The sequence below is a fragment of the Sorex araneus genome, chromosome 5 (assembly GCF_027595985.1).
Source record: "Sorex araneus isolate mSorAra2 chromosome 5, mSorAra2.pri, whole genome shotgun sequence".
NCBI classification, from domain to species: domain Eukaryota; kingdom Metazoa; phylum Chordata; class Mammalia; order Eulipotyphla; family Soricidae; genus Sorex; species Sorex araneus.
The window spans coordinates 69,310,179-69,322,223 of NC_073306.1; the positions used below are offsets into that span (position 1 = coordinate 69,310,179).

Genomic DNA, 12,045 nt, shown 5'->3' on the forward strand with positions numbered 1-12,045 from the left:
TATTTCAAACTGCAACGCCCAAAAAGAGAGAGAACAAAAGGGAATACCCTGCCGCAGAGGCAGGGTGGGGTGCCGGGGGATGGGGTGGGGGTGGTGGGAGGGATACTGGGAACATTGGTGGAGGAGAATGGGCACTGGTGGAGAGATGGGTAAATGATCATTGAATGACTGAAATGCAAACATAAAAGCTCATAAGTTTACAATTGTGCCTCATGGTGATTCATTAATAAAAAAATTTTAAAACTTAGGACAGACAATATATACCTAATTAACTTTTAAGAGTCTGTAGTTACTGAGAGTGTGAGATTGATATGAAGTTAGATAAATTAATTGGTCAATGGAAACAAGTAGTGTCCAGAAATAAACCTATTAGCATGTAGTTATTAATTTTGGCAAAAGTGACAAAGAAATTCATTGTGGAAATAATCTTTTCAAGAAATAATGTTGAAACAATTGGAAAGTTATACACTAAAACAAATCTAAAATGCAAAGATTTGGGCATAATATTATATGCAGAACTTGGAAAAGTCTTAAAATGAAGATGTTAAAACAAAAAAAAAAACATCGCAGAAAGAAACAAGTGAAAATTTGCTAGAGAAGGACTTGGAAAAACTTTTCTAAAACAACTGCAAAAACAGTTATTACAAAAGAACACAGTGGCCCCAAGAGAGAGTGGGACAGGTAAGACTTGCCTTGCACTTAGCACATGAGCAGGTCAATTTGATACTGACACCCTATATAGTCTTCCTGCAAGAAGTGATCGCTGAACACAGGGTCAGGTGTAAGCTGTGCTTAGGCACACCCAAATGTAATCCACAAACAAACAAAAGGAAAAAAATAAAACAAAACAAAACCAGAAGATCTCCCAATGTCTTCTGCTTTGCAAGAGTGAGGTAAACTCCTCAACTTTTCCACATAAGCTAAGAATTGTCCCAGAAGTTCTATTGTTTGGAAATCCAGGTTTGTAGGGAAAAAAATGGTTTATAATCTCTGGCACATGAGAGCGGGTGTATGTGACCCAACTTAGCTAAAATATGTGATTGTGGGTAGCTTGAAGCCTAGTTGCTCACACTGCTACCTACTGAAGGTATGATTCCTGGTCACTGCAAAAACAGGACAAGGGTAAAGGTGAAAGTTAATAAATGAAATTTGACCCAATGAAACACTTTTCTCTTTTATTTATTTATTTATTTATTTATTTATTTATTTATTTATTTTTTATTAGTGAATCACCATGAGTTACAGTTACAAACTCATGAACTCTCATGTTTGCATTTTGTTTATATCCCTCCACCGGTGCCCAGTCACCTCCACCAATGTTCCCAGTATCCCTCACACCCTCTGACGCCATCCTCCCCACCCCACCTCTATGGCAGGGCATTCCTTTTTTGTTCTCTCTCTCCTTTGGGGTGTTGTGGTTTGCAACAGAGGCACTGCGTGGCCATCATGTTTGGTCTATATTCTATTTTCAGCACACATCTCCCATCCCGTGCAGGTCCTCAAATGGGAAAGAATATTCGCCCAATAACCATCAGATAAGGGGCTGGTATCAAGGATATACAAGGCACTGGTTGGAATGTACAAGAAGAAAACTCCCAACCCCATCAAAAAATGGGGATGGAAATGAACAGAAATTTTCTCAAGGAAGAAATACAAATGGCAAAAAGGCACATGAAAAAATGCTCTTCAACACTAATCATCAGAGAGATGCAGATCAAAACAACCATGAGATACCACCTCACACCACAGAGACTGGCACACATCCAAAAGAACAAAAGCAACCGCTGTTGGTGTGGATGTGGGGATAAAGGGACCCTCCTACACTGCTGTTGGGAATGCCAACTGACTGGTTCAGCTCTTTTGGAAAACAGTATGGTTGCTTCTCAAAAAATTAGAAATTGAGCTCTCATTTCACCCAGCAATACCACTTCTGGGAAAATATCCCGGAGAGGCAAAAAAGTACAGTCAAAATGACATCTGCACCTGAATGTTCATTGCAGCACTGTTTACAATAGCCAGAATCTGGGGGGAAAAAAAACGAGTGCCCGAGAACAGATGACTGGTTAAAGAAACTTTGGTACATCTACACAATGGAATGCTATGCTGCTGTTAGAAAAGATGAAGTCATGACCTTTTATATAAATGGATGAACATGGAAAGTATCATGTTAAGTGAAATGAGTCAGAAAGAGAGAGACAGACATAGAAAGATTGCACTCATCTGTGAAATATAAAATAAAATAATAGAATAGGAGACTAACACCCAAGAATAGTAGAGATAAGTACCAGGAGGTTGGCTCCAAGGCTTGGAAGCTGGACCCACATATTTGGAGGAAGGGGCAGCTTACATAGAGAAGGGAATACCAAGTAAAGTGTAGTTTGAGGACCCCCACGGGATGGGAGATGCACTTTTCTCTTTTAGAAATAAGTCAGGGACTGGAGAAATAGTACAGCAGTTTTCCCTGCACTGGGCTGACTCAAGTTCATTCTCAGTCACCCCATATGGTTCCTTTAGGCTGACTACGAGTAATTCTTCAGTGAAAATCCAGGAGCATCAAGCTGGGTGTGACCCAAAATCAAAATAATAATAAAAAATAATAATATTAAAAAAAGAAAAGTCAAAGACTCCACAAATAGACAAAACCCCAAAGTATACAAATATGTTGCAACTAGTGCATATAAGGAACTCTTGTACTTAAGAATAAAAATAACAAGAAAGCACAGTAAAAAATAAAGCAAATTATTGAGCAGAGACTTTGCCCCCAAAATGTGCAAGTCAAAAATAAACTAAAAAAAAAAAATGTTTAGTGGCATTTTCACTAGGGGAATGTACTCTCTCTCTCCACTCTGAAGTTCTCTTGATTACTTTCATAAAAAAGGACTTGGACCTCTTGACATTCTGATTTGAATTTTTTTCTATCTTTTATAATCTTTGAAGCATTCTACAGTTATTCGATACAGAAAGAATGTACTTTGGATAATTGTTATATCAGTCACTTAAGCTTTTTAGTAAAATTATATAAATTAAATAATTTTAAGTTGTTGTAAAATCCCATTAAAGATTAGTATGCAGTTTCGCAGCAAATATATGTATAAATATTTATATTCTACTTATTTTAAGTGTGCTATTTTATATTGACTGATTGTCTTATGCAGAGAGTCTCTTGCTCAACTGCCTGGCTGTCTTTCCCAGGGACCCCCGGAGCGGGTGGGCTCCAGTTTCCCTCCCTGCCCCGAGCAGAGCTCCTGCTGCCGAAGACCTCCAGAGCCTAGCCACAGCCATGCTCAAGGCCTCTCTCCACACATTTGAATAAGCCTCATGCATGAAAGTACTGGCAGAGGAACCCAGGTGTGTGGGACCTGCGGCTGAGACTTCCAAAGCTGCTTGGATCGGGACTGGGCCTCTTCTGCCCAGATTTCCCATTTTCCAGTAGCTAGGCAGTCACACCCAGGGACTGCCCCCAGCACCATGTAATCCCACCAACAGCCATCATCCAGAGCCTTAAAACAAAGCAATGCAGAAAGTCTCTGGGAGAACCTGGCAATCTACTGAGAGTTCCCTGCCCACATGGGAGAGCCTCGCAAATTCCCCATGGTGTATTCATATGCCAAAACCAGTAACAATACTGGGTCTTATTCCCCTGACCCTGAAACATTCTCCAATGCGGCATCATTGGGAAGGACAAGTAAAGAGAGGCTTCTAAAATCTCAGGGCTAGGACGACTGGAGGCGTTACTGAGACCACTCGAGAAATTCGACGAGCAACGGGATGATGATGATCATGATGACAAGTGTCTTATAATTTCACCAGTGTAGCCTAGGAACAAGTAATTTTCTTCAATAAGGTCATTTATCTCAATAAATTAACATATTCATTGAATTTATCATTCATTTAATAATTAAAAAGTCTTACTACACACAAATAGTGAAATGCATATCTGCACCCCTTCATTCATCATTTTTTTTTGGTCTTTGGGTCACACTGTGTGATGTTCAGGCATTGCTTGGGAGACCATACGGGGTACCAAGGAACCCTTTCCACTACACCATCAGTCAGGCCCCTGAATTCTTTCTTATCTGTAGCATATCAAAAAACTTTCAAATTCTCTATTGGCAAATAATTATTACTCACCAAAAACACGTTTATGACTGTTCAACATTGATTAGTACTTAATAAATATAAGAGAACTCAACAAAAATTTTATAATTCTAAAAATATCAATAACAAATTTAACATTTATTTCTGCTACAACACAAGCAATTTCAAATTTCAAATTTCTAGAAAAATCACCTTTTTGATGAAACTAAATATTTTGAATGTTGAGTACAGCAAACAGAAACACATATGTAAAGATGTTGTCTATACTGTGTTCTCAAAGCATATTTTAGCAGTCTATGGGCGAAAGAAAATCTTGAAAACAAAAGCCAAATGAATAAATGAATAAAGTCTACAGATTCCTTTTTCTCTGAAATAATTTAAAATCTGCTTATGGAAACTTTATTGACAATTATATTAATGTTTCACTGTGTTTTGTGCCAATAGAATGTTTTGTAATCGTTCGTTTCTCTGGCTCTCTTGATGAAATGTAAATGTATGAAGAATGCTAAATAAGCCAGTTGTGACTGTCATGCTGTTCAGTCAACTGTCTTGCAATAGTGCTTGATGCTCTTTGGACACCCTTTGCCAGGTTGGACTTGAGCCATGACCTTGCTTGAACTACTACTAATCCATCTGTTTGATCTTGTATTCAGAGTCAGTGTTTAGGATTATTTTTTTTCTACTGTAGGGACTCCATGTTACAGAACTCTCCTTCCCCTTATTCTCTATCATGTATACCCTTATTTTTGTTGACTGATACTTATATTTCCTAATATCCACGTAAAACTTTCAAATTTTGATTAATTCCAATTTTAATAAAAATGGATTTTGATAACATATTCAATCAATAATGTGGCCTTTGGTTTATGATCTCTGAATTAAGAATTATGTTTCTTTTTTAAAATTTGTGCACAGAAGCTGGAGATATAGTACAAGGCTCTTGCTTTGCATTTGACCAACACAGGTTCTATCCCCACCACAACATATGGTCCCCCAGGCCTGGCTAGGTGTAATGCCTGAGCACAGAATCAGGGCAAAGACATGACCACAGTTGGATATGCCCCATACTGCCCCCAGAAAAAATAAAAACAAAAAAATGCATTATGGACAGTACCAGTTTACCTTAAAAAAAAGAGTTTAAGTACATATTTGAATGCTCTTCATGTCATTTTCTTTCTTTCTTTCTTTCTTTCTTTCTTTCTTTCTTTCTTTCTTTCTTTCTTTCTTTCTTTCTTTCTTTCTTTCTCTCTCTCTCTTTCTCTCTCTTTCTTTCTTTCTATCTTTTTCTTTCTCTTTCTTTCTTTCTTTCTTTCTTTCTTTCTTTCTTTCTTTCTTTCTTTCTTTCTTTCTTTCTTTCTTTCTTTCTTTCTTTCTTTCTTTCTTTCTTTCTTTCTTTCTTCTTTCTTTCTTCCTTCCTTCCTTCCTTCCTTCCTTCCTTCCTTCCTTCCTTCCTTCCTTCCTTCCTTCCTTTCTTTCTTTCTTTCTTTCTTTCTTTCTTTCTTTCTTTCTTTCTTTCTTTCTTTCTTTCTTTCTTTCTTTCTTTCTTTTTCTCTTTCTTTTTTTAATTAGTGAATGTGAACTGAAAGTATGATAATATGCTTTATAACATGGCGTCATAATATGGCACGGGCAGAGCCTGGCAAGCTACTCGTGGCATATTCAATATGCCAAAAACAGTAACAATAGGTCTCATTCTCCTGTCCCTGAAAGAGCCGCCAATTGTTGGAAAAGACGAGTAAGGAGAGGTTGCTAAAATCTCAGGGATGGGAGGAATAGAAACGTTACTGGTGCCTACTCAAATAAATCAACAAACAACGGAATGACAGTGATACAGTGATTAGTGAATCGCCTTGAGGTACAGTTACAGACTTACAAACTTTCGTGCTTGTGTTTCAGTCACACAATGCTTGGGTACCCATCCCTACACCAGTGCCCATTCTCCACCACCAATGATCTCAGTATCCCCCCAACCCGTTCTACCCAATTCCCACCCACCCCACCCTGCCTTTGGCAGAGCATTCCCTTTTGTTCTCTCTCTCCTTTTGGGTGTTGTGGTTTGCAGTAGAGGTACTGAGTGGTCATCGTGTTCGATCTATAGTCTACTTTCAGCATGCATCTCCCAACCCGAGCAGGTCCTCCAAACACCCTTTACTTGGCTTTCCTTTTTGTATTTGAGCTGCCTTTTCCTCCAGCATGTGAGGCCAGCTTCCAAGTGATGGATCAAACATCCTGGTACTTATCTCCACTATTCTTGGGTGTTAGTCTCCCATTCTGTTACTTTATATTCCACATATGAGTACAATCTTTCTATGTCTCTCTCTTTCTGATCATGTCATTTTCTGATAGTACAATCAACTTTCTTTTTATATAGATTAAAGCTATCAGCATTTAAATGAAAAGAACAGATGACAGATTATTTCATGTGTAATGCTTTCATACTTTTGTAAACTTATGAAATAAAAATCTGAATTCTAATTTACTAGAAAATAAACCTTTGATCTTGGTGCGATACTGGGCAGGGCTCCAGACTTAAAATTTATGTAGCCATATATAAACTATTTGAGAATAATAAAACACAGTTTCAAATTTTCATGAGAGTCATAGGAAATGACCGTGAATAAAAGGTTTCTATAATTTTAATCACCCTCCTTATATAATTATATCCAAAATCAATATTGTTTTTTCATTATTAATGAGAAAATATTTATTTTTAACTATAATGAAATGATGCTGCCTTATTCCTCAATAATTCCAATCTCTGACTTCATGTTATTTTATTGCAGTGAGTAATAAAACAATATTTTTATGGACAATAAGAGTATACCATAAATTTATGTTTACCAGTAAATTGTTTCAAGTATCTCTCATGTATATATATTTTACATATAATAGACTATGTGAAATTTAATAATGAGTAACAACAATACATTCTAAACTTTAACAACATTCTGTTGGGTTTTAGGTAATGGGGCAACATGAAAATGTTTCCTATTTGTTAACATAACTAAATTTAAACGTTTTATTAAAAATTATATTTTTCTTATGTTAACCATGGTTCTATGAAGATAGCAGTGATTATATTTATGAGGGCACAGTTTTCATGATCTCTGAAGAGTTTTATCTTTCTAAGTATGAAACCTTCAGAAAAGTATAGAAATTTATGATTGACATTGAAAAATAATTTTCAAATATAGAAATGAAATAGCAAAGGAAAAATGAGTTGAGGTGGGTAATTACAGGAACTGAGTCTTGCTATAAAAATCACTATATACAACAAAGTAATGAAGGTGTAAAGCAGCTTTCGTGTTTTATTAAATAAATGTTATCATGTCTCTGTAAGAGTGATAACATTTATGTTTGGGGAATTAAAATGATAGTACACTATTGTCTGCCATGGAGGCAGGGGGAGGGTGGGAAATGGGGGATATACCAGGAATATTGGTGGTGAAGAATGTGCACTGGTGGAGGGATTGGTGTTTGGTCATTGTGTGATTGTAACCCAAACATGAAATCTTATAACTATCTCACAGTGATTCAATAAAATTAAAAAAATGATAATAAAATGGAATTAAACCCCCCAAAATGATAGCATACAACCCCTATCATCCAAATACCAGTTCCCTTATCATATTTCTCAGGAACATTTTATTTCACTCACCAACCTCTATTCTTTGGTTACTTCAGTTCTCTCAGCAGAGCGTAAAGATTGTCTACATTGTATGTGTAATCACAAAATAAATAAGTGAGTGTGGCACAGAGTGGTGTGATCTCTCTCTCCAATGGACATTGGTGGCCATGAGCTGCTTCCTCCACCCCAGCCTGCAGCCAGCACCAAAAGACTCAGAAAGAAGGGAACAGGGCCACCAGACTTGTTGGTGACAAGTTGTCATTTATTCCATTCTCCCCATGTGCCTGTTCCAGTTTCACTAAGAACCCCATTCCAGTCTCACACTGACCCTCATTACCATCTCTTCCTGTCCCCCATGCTTGTCTCTCCGCACTCTCTCACAGCCTTGGTCTCCTGCCTACCTCCAAAGGTTGGGAGAGCAACTAAACCTAGGTCAGGTAGCACAATCAACAAATGAAAGTCCATCTTTCAAGGGAAGCTCATTTAAGAAAAGACAAAGAGTTCCTGCAGCTGAGAGATCTGCTCAAGGGCAAAATGTCATCTACATCTAAGGGTGTGTTTTCCTTTTCTTAGTCCAACAACCATTTAAGCATCCATCTTAATTCTACTTCTTAATAATATTAGTCATTTTGGATGGGCACAGTAAGAGATACATTAAGCTTGTAGGGTGGATCTCAAGGGGACATCTCACTGTAGATCCCAGACTACAGTGCTCAGGCCAGATTAGTCTTTCCTAACCCTAGAAGGTTCTAATCCATTTGTTACATGGATCATGACAGAATTTTTCCATGACCATCCTCTTAACTTCACTGTCACTGTCACTGTCATCCCGTTGCTCATCAATTTACTCGAGCGGGCACCAATGATGTCTCCATTGTGAGACTTTTTGTTACTGTTTTTGGCATATCACATATGCCATGGGTAACTTGCCAGGCTCTGCTGTGCAGGTGAGATACTCTCAGTAGCTTGCTGGACTCTCCAAAAGGGGTGGAGGAATCGAACCCAGGTTGGCCACATGCAAGGCGAACACCCTACCCACTGCGCTATTGCTCCAGCCCATATAATAAAATCGAAACAACACAAAGAAGATCAGCATGGCTCCTGCGCAAGGATGGCATGCTCTTAACTTATAGTTAAGTATGGTGCTTGACCTGGCCTCTATCAATGCCAGGGTAGCTCACAGATTGCCCTGGGTCCATCCAGTCCCTCATTGGGACCCTGTTATTGGGGTACTAGGAAATAAGAGCAACTGATACTTAAGTCAAGGAAACGGATGCCTAGGAGTGAATATTATTCAGAGTCAGTTAATTACAAAAGCATAGCATTAACTGTCTCCCTGCATCTATACAAAAAGAACATTGCTCTAAAGCAAACTATGTAAAAGTTCCTAAGGGAAGGAGAAAAGCAATATTTCACTTACAAATACTAATCTAGAGATTTCTGAGGAATTTGACTTTATAAGTTGTAGGTACTGCTTAGGAGGAAAGGTGGTTAACCAGTTGGGGAAGTTAAAGGTAAACACAGAGGAATGACAGTGCCTCGGAAACACTGTGAGTGGGAGTGGTGTAACCCAATAAACCTAAGCTCTCTGAGACAGGGAGAACTAACAAACCAATGTTGTCCTACAATTGTACATCGTCAATATCTTACTATATTTACCTATCACACCTGGGAGAGATTATAACTTATCTTTCTTATTCTGATTTAGGTCACATCCTCAAGTTCCCTACATATTGTGAAAAGAATAAGACTTCAATTTTCCTTATAGTCAAGTAGTATTAGGTGTGGGTGTGTGTGTGTGAATGCATGCGCGTGTGTACACACACGTGCATATATGCACACATGCATGTACCTCATGATTATACTTTATTTGTTATTGAATATTTGGGTTGTTCCCAGCTAGTATTGACTATTTTAAATTCCTATTTTGTGCACATAAATGTTCACACAATCTTTGAAATTTAGGCTTTTGTTTTTATGCAATAGACTGAAATTTCTTGATTAAAGTCCTATTAATATACATATATACATACATATATATTTTAAAAATCTCAATGTTGTTTTTCAGAGAAGCTAAACCTGCTCACCAGAGTGAATGAATTTTCATTTTCTTTATCTCCATCAGCACTTGTTTCTGATGTTTTATTTATTTTAATAGATCCTTCTCCATAGTATGAAGTGATATTTCACTGTCATTTTGACTTGTATTTCCCAGTAATCAATAATAGATTATTATTATTATTTGTGTGCCTTTTAGTTATGTCTCTGTCTGCCTTGAAAAAGTATATATTAAGAAATCTCCCATTTTTGATGTTTCTCATAGTTTTGTATTGCTTTAGAGATTTCATAGTGTTTTATATACTTTAAATTTTATCCCTTAGAAATATGGTGTGCAAATTTTATTTTCCTTCAATAGAATGTCTTTTACTTTTACTGATAGTTTCATTGGAAGTTTAAAAGTTTTTTTAATTTAAAAAAAAAAAAAGTTTTTTTAATTTGATTTAATGTAATACTCTCAGTACATTTTTGCATTGGTTTATCATGTAGTGGAGTTGATCATTTAAGATATTACTGAAGTAATTTTTTGAGTACTTTGCCTATGTTTCTTCATTGAATTTTATGGATTTGCATCTAACATCTAAGTTCATAATCTATTTTTGATCAAAGTTTTGTTCGAGGTGTGACATAGTGATACAATTTTATTCCTTTGCATGTAGCTATCTATGTTTCCCACACCATTTACTGAAATGTTCACCCTCAAGAACATTTTTTTTTGAATTTATTTATTTATTTATTTATTTATTTATTTTAATTAATTAATTTTTTTTAAATTTATTTATTTTTAATTAGAGAATCACCGTGAGGGTACAGTTACAGATTTATACACTTTTGTGCTTATACTTCCCTCATACAAAGTTTGGAACCCATCCCTTCACCAGTGCCCATTCTCCACCACCCGTAAACCCAGTGTCCCTCCCACCCTCCCCAATCCCATCTCCCCCCCACCCCACCCTGCCACTGTGGCAAGGCATTCCCTTCTGTTTTCTCTCTCTAATTAGCTGTTGTGGTTTGCAATAAAGGTGTTGAGTGGCCGCTGTGCTCAGTCTCTAGCCCTCATTCAGCCTGCAACTCCCTTCCCCCACATGGCCTTCGACTACAATGTAGTTGGTGATCGCTTCTCTGAGTTGACCTTTTCCCGGAACGTGAGGCCAGCCTCGAAGCCATGGAGTCAACCTCCTGGTACTTATTTCTACAGTTCTTGGGTGTTAGTCTCCCACTCTGTTATTCTATATACCATAGATGAGTGCAATCTTTCTATGTCTGTCTCTCTCTTTCTGACTCATTTCACTCAGCATGAAACTTTTCATGCCCATCCACTTGACTACAAAATTCTTGACCTCCTTTTTTCTAACAGCTGCATAGTATTCCATTGTATAGATGTACCAAAGTTTCCTCAACCAGTCATCCGTTCAACCCTCAAGAACATTTTATTCATTTTATGTTCTTGACACCTTTGACGTAAATTAACTTTTCTTGTAGCTTACAAATTTCTGTCTGTGCTCTCAATTTGATTCAGTTTCTCTAAGTGTCTGCTTTTAGTATAATATCACATTGCAGTGATTACTATAGGTTTACACTAATACATTTTTGTTTTTGTTTGTTTGGGGGCCATACCCAGAGGAGTTATAGACTTACTTCTGGCTCTGCACTCAGTGGGACTAAATGTGATGCTGGGGATGAAACCCAAGCATGCATGATGCATGCAAAGCAATAACCTTAACCACTGTACTATCACTCTAGTCCTTATGTGATTTAATGTTGAGGAATACTATGATTCACATCTTTTTTCTCAGTTACTACCTTGAATATTTAGGGTATTATGTTGTCTCACACAAATTTTAGTGAGAAGTTTTATTCTATATCCTGAAAAAATGTCATTGAAATTTACATAAATTTCATTGTCTTTGTTAATTCTCAGCACACTAACATGAAATATTTTTTACCTTCTTCAATTACTTTTAATAGTGACTTTACATTTCTCAATGTATATGTCCTTCCATTATTGATACTTAGAATCTTAATTTTTTTTTGTTTTTGGGTCACACCCAGCGATGCACAGGGGTCACTCCTGGCTCATGCACTCAGGAATTACTCCTGACGGTGCTCGGGGGACCATATGGGATGCTGGGGATGCTGGGAATCAAACCCGGGTCGGCCACATGCGAGGCAAACTCCCTACCCACTGTGCTATCACTCCAGCCAAAGAATCTTAATTTTTAACATCTCTGTAACTGATATTTTTAAAACTTTATCTTCCC

General features: G+C 37.3%; 1 non-coding gene across 1 annotated transcript; it reads left to right on the plus strand.

The window, feature by feature from the left end:
• The first annotated feature begins 8,766 nt into the window (after nucleotides 1-8,766).
• On the plus strand, nucleotides 8,767-8,874 carry LOC129405289 (U6 spliceosomal RNA). The gene has a single exon (XR_008630467.1). It is a non-coding gene; the product is annotated as a U6 spliceosomal RNA (small nuclear RNA).
• The last annotated feature ends 3,171 nt before the right edge of the window (nucleotides 8,875-12,045 follow it).